Raw genomic sequence first — 13,988 nt, 5'->3', positions numbered from 1 at the left:
TGTGTGGTGGATTAAATAAGTGTCACTGGGTTTCTGAGTACCTTCCAGGAATTTCCTCTGAGTGAACCTTAAGTATTCTGTTTGTCAAGAACTGCAGTTCCTGTAGCTGCCAGATTTGGACTCCAGTTCTCCCAGCTGGAGCCCACCAGTAACAGGGTTCAGCACTCATTTATATTCATGGTGCACCTCCAGGCATTGTTCCTCTGAGCACACCCCCGGCTCTCCCAAAGCCTGGGGCCAGGTGTGTTCTGCATTGCTCCCTCTGCATTTCACCTGATTTGGTTCCCTGGTCTCATTCCTTTATTTGGTTTTTTCTCACCAGTTGCCTTCTGCACTCTGTTCCTGCTTTTCTTGAACCTCCTCCTCCTTGGTAATGTGGAGAGCTGGTTTGTGGGTCGTCCTGAATTGCCAGTGGTTTTACTGGAATTTTAATATTAATTCATACCTGGAGTCTGATGAGGTAGTTAATACATACAGAAAATCACCTTTTATTTTTAAAAACTATAGGTGCCATTATTTAACATGTAAGAAATAACAAAATATTGGGTACTCACTTGCTGTTACATTAATTTTACCTCAGCATTGTATTCTATATAAACAAGGACTGCACCTGGACTTGGAATAGTTTTCTGTCTTATCCCAGTGGCAGGACAATTAGTGCATCTCTGCTGGCTGCTGACTGGGAACCACACATGGTTACATTCACAAGCCATCACTGCTGCTCCCTAATCTATCCAGTTCACAACCAAATCAAATATGACATAATTCAGGATTGAATTACAGAATGGAAATGAAAGAAAAAAGATTAGTAAAAAAAGTAATGCCTAAAGAGTAGCCATATTCTTCAGGGAGAAAATAAAATACCTGCTGACAGCTCTTACCTTAATGATGTTCTTGTTTCTGTCAAAACATCAGACGCCCCATCATTTTCACTGGCATTTGCAAGACTTTTAAGAGATGCAGAGGAAAGCAGAGTGTTTTGATGGGTGGTTTTTTTTCAGTTGGAATCCCTTTCCATAGCCACTGTTTTTTTGTGAAAAGAATCCTTTTTTTTCCCCATCTGTCCCATCTCAGGTTGATTTGAGAGGGATTTGGGAGCGAGAGGAAGTAAACGGTAGATAAGGTATAAAATATACCCAGGGACAAGTTTCTCTCCTGTAATGGAATTCATGCTGGGAATTGCTGCTGCACAATAGCACTGCAATGGGTGCAAAAAGAGATATTTGTAACATGGGCAAGCTGGCAGTGGGAACTGGGACACTCTGCCAAAACCAAGCACTCTGGTGGGTTTGTATTTACAAGGTATGGGAATAAATTACACAGACTCCATTTTCTTCATGGAGGAAAAAGCCATTCTTTATTCACATAACTGGTTTTTATACAGTTTTATAGACCTTGTGTGTGACTCCAATTGGTCAGGAGCTTTCTTGCCAATTATTTCATTGGTTATTAAGAAGCTGTTACTCTGCATTGATTGGTCACTCAAACCCCTGGGGTGTACATGCAGGGACAGTTATTTGTGAGAGACAGTTTTCACTTTTCTAACTAGGTAAAAACAATTTATACAGGTGCTGGTTGTTTTTACGCAGGAATAGATTGCTGTGTTAATGAACTGCTCACACCAGGATTGCTTTCACATGGGAACTTGCAAAGGGCTAGCTTGACAAGGCCAGCCACTGGTTTTAGGAGAGCAGGCTTGATTTTATCAATCCTTTCTTTATGATTTTTCTACCTTACTGCAACAACAAGGGGCTGCAGTTCTCCCTGTGCACAGGTGTAATGCCTTCAAAGAAGACCCTGGAGAAGAAACTTCAGCAAAGTTTCTCTCTCTTCTTCTACAGAAGCATCACCTCAATAGAAGGAGAGGTTGTATCTGTCTTTGAGGGTGCAGGACAGCACAGAGAGACACCACAAACCCCTGAGGGCTGGGGATTTACAGAGTGATGGGGGAAAGGATGGCACACTCACACATTAATGACCAGTTTACTTCTTATTTTCTTCAGCAAGCACTCTGGCACTCTGATTTTTCTGTTTTGTCCACACCCACTCTGGTGACAGAGAGAGGATGAAACCATGGAGAAAGCAGAATCATGGAGCCTGGGCAGTGGGGATGAGGGAGGGATTCCCTGTGCAATTCCCCTGATCCACACAGTCCCTGTCAGCCCCTGGGTGTGACTGACAGGCAGGGAGGTGTGGCAAGGATGAGAGAGAATCCTCTGCAGCATTTGGACAGCGTTTTCTCTTCTGCAAAGCATGTTCAGCACTAAGCTGCTTCTCCCAAAATTGAATCAGTTTGTTCTTTACCTCAAGTATTCTGTATTGATCTCATCTCCTCCCTCACTGTTCTCCTGTCAGAATTTGGGAATCAGAAGCATTTAAAATTGATGTGCCATTGGAAGCAGATCTATTCCAGCTGACACACAGTGGATTCTAACCCTGATTTTGATTCATACCCTAGCGTGTGCTGCTTCCCACAGGTAGTATTGCTTCTTTAATTATCTGTCCCTCAGGACCTTGCTGAATCTATTCTGAAAAATTTCAAACTCTGCTGCTGCTGGGAATTAAGATGCTCTCAGCATTCATGTTTCATGGAAAGACAAGATCTTAATGTAAAAATTATCTGCTTCTCTTTTCTTGAGCAAGTTTTCTGTACTGGAGGGCTCATGCAGGGATGTGGTGAACAAACAGTTCATTGTAAAATGTATGGCTCTTGATTCACTCAAAGTTTTCACTTCAATTACAGCTTTATGAAAAGTGGTTTTCTCCTTTAATTGTTTTTAACTTTCTTTATCTATCTTCCTCCTTGACCAGATGGAGTAAAATTCAAATATAGGCAACTGTCCATTCATTCTAAAGGGCTTTTAAAGAAAATAACAGATCATGAGAAATTATATTCTTCCTCATCTCCACTCCTTAGAGCAGATTTAGATTGCCTCATTACAAGTCCTATTTTCTTTACTTTGAGAAATTTGCCTTCAAAGCTTTGTTTTTCCTTTTATACCTCTAGAGAGTGGAAGTTTCCTTTCTACTTTCTACTTTTTTGTTATTTTTTTAAACAAGAAAAGTTAATAGGGCTGATAGTTTAGAATGCACACTTAGGAAATACATTTGGGAGCTTCTCTAAATGCAGGAGTCTGTCTAAAACAAGTTTTCCCAACACTTTCTCCTTGTTAAATGAGCAATTTTCAACAGCTGCCCCTTAGGCTGAAAATTCTGCCACATTCTGGAACCCACCTTAAAACCTGAGGACCTTGATCCTTCAGGCTAGCACCTGTGAAAATATTGATGAAAAAGATGTCTTTATGTAAAGACAAATTTTGCTCCAACAGAACTGTTGGATACTGGAGGGGAACTGTTGCTGCTGCATCAAATCCTGATATTCTGCCCCTGCCCCCCCAGGTTCCTCTGTTGGTATCTGATTAAAGGGAATAAAACAAGCAGTCCTTTAAGCCACCACATTGTACATGAGAGACACAGAGCTCTGTCAAACCACCAGAAAAGATAACCTGATAAGCAAACTGGCCTGCAAACTGCATATTGCAGGCATAAATCCTGGGGTGCTCCTGCCACTCCTTAATGCCACAGGTGGATCACAGAATGCTTTGGGTTGGAAGGGACCTTAAAGATTGTCTTGTTTCAATCCCGTGCTGTGAAGGAGGGAAAAAAATGTTTAAAAAAAAAAGGAAGAAGTTGTGTTCTTGTTTAGTTCTTTATGCACTTCTGGTTTCTATCAGCTCTTCCTTGGTTGTATTTGGAAGTCTCTTGTGTGATGAGCACATTTAGCATAATTTAAGATGGGTGAATGGCTGTGTTTGTGACCAGTAAAGCCTAAGCTCTGGCCATTTGTCCCCAGCTGTGAAGTGACTGGGCAGAGGGCAGCACACAATCCTTTGGGAAGAGGGGCAGAACAATTCCTATGGCCCCAGGAATGACTCCCTGTCCCTTCTGAGAACCTTGTAGGAAAAAAGAAAATGGAATCATGTATTTAATAGAGGTGGAATGAATCATTTAGCAAGGCTGGATCCATTTGACTGTGGGTTGGACACGCTGACATGGAGTAATGAGACACTCTAAAGACCAGGTAAGGAGGAACAGCAAAATATAGATCCTACCACCTGTGCCTTTTTAGGCTGAAGCACATCATAGAATTTACCACTGGAAGCAAGTTTGTGTTATCATGTCACCCTGATTTTTTAAGTTTTTCTAAGCCTTCTGATTTTTACATTCTTGTAACGAACTTTCTCACACACTTATGTAAATAACTTATTGTTTTGCATTCTTTTATAGAGGAAGAAAAATTTAATAGACTCTTGGTTTGTCCAGTGTCATTGGAGAGGTGGCACTTTCACCCTTCAATCCACTGTCACTTTTAGAAATCTATAAATGTGAGAGTTAGAAAATAAACTGCCCTTTTTACCTTAAAAAGAGCAGCCGAGTCCAGATCGTGTTGTTTTGTGTCCTATAATGACAATCAACCAGTTCTGGTGGTGGAAAAAGAAGGGTTTGTTAAGTGTGTTCCATATTCAGCTCTTACCTGCTCCATGGGTGGCTTGTCATTTGAACCACCAGAAGTGAGCCACGGTCCCATTTTCCACTGCTATTCCCAACAAATGAACCAAGAGCAGTAAATCCCATCAAAGAGATAATCTTGGGACAGAGGTAAAGAGAAGATATTTTTCCCACTCTGAACCCTGCTGCAGCTCTGCAGTGCTTTTTGTGTCAGATTACACCTGGGCCATATTGGAAGGAACAGGACTGCATTCGGCAGTTGTGCTTGTATGGTGTTCATCAAGACTGTCCCTCTCCTGCAGAGAGGAACTGTGAAGTTTGCCATGAAATTGGCCCTGTATGGGAGAGTTGTGAAATCTAAGTGCTAGTTTGAGTGTTTGAGCCTCCTGTGTTACACCAGGCTGCAGTTAATTCTTCTGAATATGTTACAGTGGCATCCTGAGGGGTGTTTTTTAACCAACAACGTAAGAATCCCATAACTGCAAACTGACTTCTCATGGGCAGGTACTTACCAGCCATGAAGAGAGACAGGGATTGTGAGAAAAGAATCAAAGAATCCCAATTTATTGTGAAGTGCAAATGCTTATATTGTATTTTAGGAAGGTTAGTAATGTTTTACTACAATGATTGGGTTAATGGTCACATAAACAAACTTCTGCATTTTAAACATCTCTTGCTTGCAGAAGTCTGATGTAATTTTCTTTCTCTGGTAAGTCAGTCTGATTAAAGCTTCTTGCAATCTTGATTTAATCCTCACAGTTCTGTTTGCTCTTGCCAAGGCATTTTGTCTATCAAATCTCTTATGCCAACCAGGTTCTAGTCCATCATCTGTTTTGTGCATCCCAGTAGGTACTGAGCGGTTTTGTTTGGTTTTGTGTAAGAATACAATGCCTTTAGATTTATTTCACAGCTAATTGTGAGATGCATGTGCTGCTATCATCCACATAAATCACTTCTCATTGAAAAACCTTGTCTGCAAACACAATTGACTTCAACATCCACGCATTTCAACTGAGCCATGAAGAAATATGTCCCAATGTGACATCAGCTTAAGCAAAAAAATTCATTCTCTCTTAATTCCAGTGAAATTGAACACAAGACAGGCTGCTCAGAGACAAACTGGTGCTGCTGCCCTACCTTAGCTCACCTGCAGGAATTTGTTGTCCTAAGAAAGGATGAGGTGTGTCTTGACTCTCCTCACTTTTGATGTCTGAACACTACAGCTTGAGGTCTTTTGATGTCTGAATGTTACAATTCCTTTAGAAAATTGATTGATTCACAGGCTTAGAATCTAAATCTATGCTGTGATTTTTGGGGATAGGAATCAGGTGCAATTCAGAGGCAAAATAATGCAACTGAGTAATTAGTTTTGTCCAATGGAACTTCTAAAATCTGCACTTTGGTGTGCCTGTGGCTACCTTGGGTCCCTTGAGGGATCCTGCTGATTGGAGAGGCAGATACTGCTGGTGCTAAACATATGAAGGAGATTGAACTTAATGAGTCAAAGAAACGGAGGGGTTTGTAACACCCAATTCAAGTAAAAAGCCACTTAAAAGATACTTGAAAAGGGCCATGTGGGTCAAGTTAGCTAATTGTGGATGCTAATTTGTGGATTCTATTCTGGCCACCAAATGCAGGCACAGCTGGGGGTACCTGTGGCACAATCCCACAGGAGCAGAGTGTATGTTGCTTGCTGTTATCTTCCTGCTGTCTTCACACAATCAAAGCTCAGCAAAAGCCTGTCTGTACCTTATGTTGGTAACATAAACTGCACCACGGCCTAGTTTTAATTCTTTAATGTATTTTGCTTCCTTGTGTTGAATAATGCAAAGAGTTTTTTGTTTGGCATGTTTTTGTTTTGTTTTTTATCTTAATGGGTTTTTTTTCAGGCAGCTGGGGACCTGCTCTTAGTTGTTGAGAATTCTTTTTGGCAGGTGCTACAGGTAGATCTTTAAAGGTCCAGATCTTTAAAAACCAAACCCTTGTTTATGCCTGCAGTGAAAACAGGCTCAAACATAAATGTAAATTATAGCAGCAGCTCTGATGAACACATACACAAAACCTTTAGGAAAATATTGGTTTTCTGATGGAATCTTCAGTATGCTGCAAGCACAAAATTGACAGTCTGTGTAGCTGCCAGCAACTCCTTACACCTGCTTTGACCCCATTCTGGCTTTACAAGGACAGTATTTCCCCAGTCCTGAGCCTGTTCCAGGCTGCTGTTGTGCACATGAACTTTGGAGCTGTGTGTGTGTCACTGTGAGCTGAGTGTGCTCTGCACAGCCCTGCAACCAGTTCCAGTAATTCTGTTCTCTGTGGTAAGAACTCAACAAGCAGCTTAGCAGGGAACACTGAGCTTTGGCTTTGACAAATTGTCATTTCAATGAAAAAGATGGAAGAGGCAGCAGTATTCTCTTTTTTTCTTTTTTTTTTTTTTTTTTTTTTTTTTTTTTTTTTTTTTTTTTTGTGTGTGTGTGGTAATGCCTCATGAATAAGGACCTTAAAGTCATGGTTAAATTTAATAACTGTCTGTAAAAGTAATTTTAGTACTGAAACCCTTTGTTGTGGGACAGAGCTCACTCATAGCCTCTCTTGTGTTTGTGTTTCCTTTACAAAACCTTGGACAATGTTCCAGCACAAGCACCCCTGATTTGGGAGGTGTGATGAAATGTTAACAAAGTGATTTCCACAGATCCACAAGATTATCTGAATGAAAGAACTGGAATCCAGACCTGGTGCCACAGGCAGTTAGGAGCTGTAAGTTAAAATTGCAGGGCTTGGTGTAATGGATTGGCAGTAATGCAGCACTTGAAATTCATTTGGCATTTACATGCACAGTAAATTCCAAATGAGCTCCTAAGAACCCTATAAAAAGAAAAAAGGGTGTATGTGAAGCGCTTCTTTCTCCCTGTGACATATATCCTCTGTGTTCTAGGTTATAACCTGGCTTTGTGTCATTGGGAAGATCTTTTAATTTATACAAAGAGGTGATTTACATTCCTAGATAAAGTCCAGGCATTTCCAATAACATCAGGATAAGTGGACCACTGTTTTCTTTGCAGCTGAAGCTTGGAGATTCTGTGTGAATTCATCTCAGTTTTACTGCCCATGTTTCAGGGCAGCTTGCTTTTATGCAGTGAATATTGGTAGATCTCAAAGAAATATAGCCCCAGATTTTATTGCCAATGAAGGGAATGCCTGCCAGTGGCGTGGCAGATCGTGTTCAGCCTGGCAGCTGGTGACAGATGTGGATGTAATAGCTCTAAATCACTGTGTGGACTCACTGTATTCCATATTTTACTCAACTTCCAATAAGAGTCGTGCAAATAAATTAAAGTGCAGCTGTCAAGATCAGCAGCAGAGTTGAAGGCGTATGTATAATATAAAGTATTCAAGAGCTGATGCTTTTCCCTGGAAAAAATGTTGAAATGTATTTTGTTAGATGAAAGAAGCAGATTTGTTTCCCCTGTTTGTTTTTGTCTCACTTTTAATAATCAAGAGCACTTGTAATCAAGTTTCAGCTCTCAGAGGGGTTTGTTACAGTTTTGGGCTGGTTCTGTGTCTGTTCCATTACTCCCAGTGCCCCCTTTTCTGGTTATTCCATCACTTAAACTCTGCTGGAAATGAAATCCTGTAATGCTCTGCTCAGGGAGTGGAATACCTGTGCATGAACCAACCATGCTCAGAGGGCCCAGATGGGTTTAGCTCAGTTCTTGCCTTCTATGAAATTACTGCACACTTCTAAAAATCAGGGGTTTTTGTAATCTTATCACAAACCATCAGCAGATAACTCGATTAAAACCCCTATTAATGCCTCTATGCCCCAGAGAGGCCAGCTCTGGGTCTCACCAGGGTGTGCCTGGGGGACTGATGAGCTCCACAGCAATTCCATTTGTCTCCAGTCACCTTTACCCAGCTGGCACTGCCTGTGTTGTGTGTGAGCTGCTGGCTCTGCTCTTCCCTGGGTTTGGGAGGGATTTGAGCCAGACTTGGAGGCAAGGTTTCACTCTCTCACCTCACAGCTCCTGTGCTGGCTGAGCAGTTCCTTTCTTGACTTTTCCATCATCTCTTATTTCCTGATACCCTGGGACCTGGTGAAATATTCCAGTTGTGGTGGAAGGCACAGACAGCCATGCAGATGTTTTTCTTCCCTCACCCCCACATTTTGTCCCTGATCCTCGCAGAGTTTTTGGCAGCTATCAGTTAATGGAATTAGGACTCCTGGAAATTGTCTGTGCTCAGATCCATGGAGCTATTGTTGTTTAAACAATTTTAGAAAACATTAAGTATTTCCACCTAGCATGGAGTACTCTTCCTTCCAGCCTGGCTACAGCCACCTGTTCAATGAACAACATTCATCAAGTCATTTTTAATCATGTTCATTGGACTATGGAGCTGTGACAGGGTCCTAATAAGCAACAAATGGGTTCAGAGCAGGCACAGAGCAGATTCTGTGAGAAAATAGTTTCCTGTGGTGCTGGTTCTTATCAGCTTGCCTGTGAAGGATAAGGAATCATCAACATTTCCGATTACTGAGGAACAAAAGAGCAGAAACTTGGCTTATTTGCATCACAGTGGTAACTCCATTTATTTTGGACTTGTACCAGCATAAACTAGAGAAGAATTGGGCACTGAGCCAAATAATCATTGTATTTTTAAATAATTAAGTGAATCAACAAGGAGCTAAGCTGGTGAATGGCTAACAAGCTATTCATTAAAGCCAAGCACTGCACCATAACCTGTGTCTGCCTGTTCTTAACTCCAGAGATGTTCTACTGTTCTTAAGGACACCTTGGAAAGAGTCTAGCTCTGAGTCTAGCATGAAGAATTTGGCTTGAAGAAAAAGAGTTTATTTTAAGTAGCCTTACAAGCAGCACAACTCTTTGGTGCAAGTATTTTGGGCAAGATTTGACCTACAATATTTATTGTTCCTCTGAGGGTGATGATTATGTCTAGCAATTCACTTCTGTAGTTTTGTACTTGAGACCCATGCAGGGAATGTATATTTACAAGTTGGAGCAAAAAACGGTTTTCTGTGGCATTGAACAAAGATTTCATCACATATTAACTGGAGCTTATTTGGACAATGGAGGTTTCTGCTTGTAAAGACAGGAAATAGAATAAAAATGGAAAACTGAATACTTCAATGTGCTTATTCGGGTCAGGTCCTTTCAGACAGTTGCACAAGACCCTTTGAGGTGTTTGTGTTGCTGTTCTTCCCCCAGGTGCTGTGATGCAATGAAAATCTGCAATCCTCTTTGGTGTGCATTGTTTAGGGATTGAATGTTTTCCCAGGTACCTGACAGGAATTACTGACAGGATGAAGGGTAAATTTTGACCCTGTGCTTGATAATTACATGGTGATGAAATCACTAACAGGCGGAATGGTGGTAGAACTGACAGCTGATACAGTGGCTCCTCTGCTTAAAATTTGCTTTTCTCTGCATCAACAGGAATTCCACATGTACAAAGTAATGGGAAAATAAGCCCTTATGTGTCCTAGTTCCGTTTTATATGTGTAACAAACACATAATCAACTTTTGATATTTTGCATCAATGTGAAAGGTACAGCTCTAGAACTGTAAACAAAGATTTTAAAATTGTTGGCATTTCTTTGCTGATCTTCCTTATCCATCAGTGCTTAAAGTCACATAGTAATATAATCAAACATAGTGAGTGAACACATACAGTCCTTGTGCCAAGTGATAGGCATCCCTTACAAGGGAGAAAAAATCATTTTCTAAATCATGTTTTGACACTCTAGTGCAGGAAGAAAACTTCTTGTTCCTACTCCTGTATTGGTCACTTTGCATTTTTGCTGCTGATTCTTCAGTTTTTTCAGGATGACAAGTTGTTCAGGCTGCTGCTAATTATGTGCTCAGTGTTATGGTAATTGGCATCTCTCAATTTTGTTGTTATGACTACAAAGTCCTTGGTAACAGGCTGGTGATGCAGGAAGGCTGCAGCCTGTCCTGCTGGCTGACACCCATCTCTGCTGCTTTCTGCTCTGCCTGCCCACGTGGGCTGTTACAAACTGGTGCAGAGACTTTCTAGAGTGCTTGGCACCAGAACATCACAGAAATGCAAGTTCTGCAGGTCTGTCCATACATAAACACATACCATCCATTTTTCTCAGTCAGAAGTGACCTTAAATCCCACTTTGCACCAGTGAAGTGCAGCATAAGGCTTGGCCTTATGCTTAGGTAATCTGCTGTCCTCATTTCACCCAGAGAACCTGGGTGAGCTGCTGTTCCTTGATGAACCTTGACTTGTTTGGGAGCCATCCTTGGGGAAAACAGATCTGGGAATTGGTAGGTTGTATATCAAATCTTGTGTACCAGTGTGTATCATCCTGAAGGGGTGACCAGTCAGTATGATCTTTCTACTGCTATGATTAATATTTTTTAAAAAGTTTCCCTTGTGTCCCAGTAGATTTTCCATTTTATTTTCTCCTGTGTTTTTAGCTTTTGCAGCATATGCAGAATCTCAGGAATTTAGTCAGTGTATGCCTGTAGGGGACCAGACTATGTAAGGAACTCTCAGATGATTAAATCAGTAAATCCAAATTGAATCTGGACCTTCTCAGGAAAGCCCAGGTTCAATTTGCATTGATTGGGGGAGTAATAATATACTGTGAGCAGAAAGCTCTGCACAGGGAAGTGCTCCAGTGAAGAAAGCACCAGCACTGATTAGTCATATATTCAGATATTGCCTGGACATCTGCAGACTCTGCTTTAGGAAGATTTGTGGCACAGTAAATATTTGTCTTACAGCTCATTGAAAAAGCATTTGAACCTATAATTTCTACTTTTAGAACATACATTTTGTAATAAGAGTTTTATTTGAAGGAACCTGACTTGAGGCCTTGGTTGATCTGCATAAAATTTGATATTGTGGGAATGAAACACAGCTTCCCCTCTAGATGGACACATTTTTCCTACATAACCCCAAATGCAGGAGGATCCAGGCTGTGCAGGACCCAAAGCTGAATTAACACTGGTTTTGAAATGAAGACCCATTAAAAGTCACTTCAGTTCTGCAATTTTAACTCCATCAGCCATAGTGCATCTCTTTCAAGCCCTTTGTCTGGTGGTAGGAGATCTTGTTTTTATTAACTGTCCCAGGGGAGAGACAGCAGCAAATAAGAAAGAATAAAGAGTTAATTAACTAACTGCAGATATTATTGGAAATATTGGCAGTCTTATAAAAAGACGTAAAACTGGAACATCCAGAATCCTGGATCTCTGGTGGCCTCTAAGTCTTCAGGATTAATAGGATCAATTCTGAGGTGTTTTTGCACTTTCATTCAGAAGCAGAATGTTTGTTCCTTCCGTTGGGGAAATAAAAAGTTGAACTACCTCAGCCTAACTGCAAACATTCCTTTTGGGAGCACATCTGTGTAGCGGGCAGGATTTCTCTTGAGTGTGCTGTACACTGGAGATGCTGCTTCATGCCTTAGAGGTGGAAGAGATCCCTTTGTGCTCTGGAAATTGCCATGGAACTTGGAGTTGTTCTTCCTGGTGTTTAACTACCTGGACCAGGCTTGTTTTTGCCACCACAAGCAAAGATTTTTGCCATGTAGTATTTGTAATAGATCCATAGATTGCTTATGCAGCTGTGTAAGCAGCATGGCTTTTGTGGCAGCAGAACAGTTATTGGTAGTGGACCTGGCTCTTTTTCACACTATGTTGTCAATAAAAGGAAGGATTATTAACCTTCATCTTGCACATTTCACCCTTCATTTCTGGGGTGAAATGTGCTACTTTAGGTGTAAACCATAGGACAATTTCTGTAGTTGGTATTTCTGGGAATGTTTTGGAACCTGCATGAGGAACATTTCAATATCCCTGATATCCAGTTATTCAAGTAGTTTCTTCAGGCTTCCTGGGGTGCCCATCTGCTCTTACCCCAGAGAAAGGAGTAAAGTGAGAAAACTTTTAAATTTGAATGAAGCATGGCTGTGATAACAGCAAATCCTGCTCTTCCCTTGGGCTGTTAATGTTCCCAGGTCTGTAATTTCAGTCAGTTAAGGCAGGAGGAATGACTGCCCAAAATGAGCACTCGGCCAAGTACCTTGGAAATGAGTCATGTCTGCTTCAGCCAGGTTCACACTGAGCTCCCAGCTGTGCTCCTGCTCAGGCTGACACCCAGCAAACCTGCACTCAGGTGACCACCCACTCTGAAGTTTGGTTGCCTGCATGGTTTGCCAGCTGCTGCTTCAGGATATAGAGCTGAAAAAGCTGGAAAGTTCCTGGGGGGTGCCCCCCTGAGATGCCTGATGGCACATTTGTTATCTACTATTCCAGCCTCGGCTTTCTTTGTGTTAAATTTGACTTGCCTCCTCGTGGTCAAATATGATCCGTGTTTTTCACAGATCTGTCACAGGAAAACAAGTGCTTAAGTGAGAACATTTTTCTTTATGGACTGAAAAACCCTAAATTTGTATGTGAGGCCTGGCACACACTTCTTTGTAGGAGGTCATAAACTTTGTAGGCTGGAACACAAGTCTGCATTCAGGCTCTGGCCCTGCAGCCATCCATTAATCATTATTTCCAGTTATAAAACAATATATTCCTAATTGCTTCACCAGGGTTTTGTGTGGATCGAGTGTGAGCAGAGCCTGGAAGTGCCCTGAGTGGACCCAGCTCTGGGTACAGGTTGTGGCTGAGAGAGGGGGGATCAGTGTCAGTGGCTGGGGACGTGATTGAGCCTGTGACTCACTGCCATGCTACTCTCTCCTGTTTAACTCCAGCCGGGCTGGTTCCTCAGTTTTCTGACTGCTCCCCATCAGTCCTGCACACCCCAGGGATGTAAAGGACAAAGGGATTTTTACTGCCCTGCTTTGCCTCAAATGAAGTGAAGCATCCTGCCTCAGGCTTTTCCTGCAAACCTAGCAGGTTGCTATGGATTAAGCTCCTTAATCAATCCAGGCAAACCATTCCATGCTGCTTCCTGGTGGTCAATACCTCCAATCACTTGCCATTTCAGCAGCTTAGAGACTAATGATCCTTCATTCTGCAGACAGGGATGTGCCAGAATGCAGAAGTTGCTAAATATCCACTCTAGACAGAGCTATAAAATCCTTTTGCCTCTGTCCTTTCCCACCACCATCAGCTGGTAGCATAGCAACTGCTGAAGCTGCCTGAACTTGAGCTGACCTGAAATTACATGTTTCTCAGTTTACGTGTTTATTAACGCCTTTCTACTTTTTTTGGTGCTTGTTAAGATTACGTTTTTCAGTCCCTGTGGGATATTAGCAGCTTGTTCATGCAGAAAGCAGAAATAGACTTAATAACATGTGATGGATGAGCTCAGATGGGCCCTGGGATTAGAAACATGAGGGAGAGCTGAAGGTGGCCCTGAGCAGTGACTGGTGGAGAGACCCTTGGTTCTGGCAGGATGTGCATGCAGATTTCCATATAATTGTACAGACTTGGAGGAGCCGTGAGGAGGAACAGCACCTCATAGGCTGTTTTTTC

General features: G+C 41.8%; 1 protein-coding gene across 10 annotated transcripts in view; it reads left to right on the top strand.

Annotated features, from left to right (window-relative positions):
- Window positions 1-13,988, top strand: part of PTPRT (protein tyrosine phosphatase receptor type T) — a 452,765-nt gene that overhangs the window by 200,116 nt on the left and 238,661 nt on the right. The gene's annotated exons all lie outside the window — the stretch shown is intronic.

This window comes from Passer montanus, unplaced genomic scaffold, assembly GCF_014805655.1.
Source record: "Passer montanus isolate IOZ18808 unplaced genomic scaffold, ASM1480565v1 scaffold64, whole genome shotgun sequence".
Lineage (NCBI taxonomy): Eukaryota > Metazoa > Chordata > Aves > Passeriformes > Passeridae > Passer > Passer montanus.
Note: the sequence above shows the minus strand (reverse complement) of the source record. Positions and strands in the feature narration are given on the sequence as shown.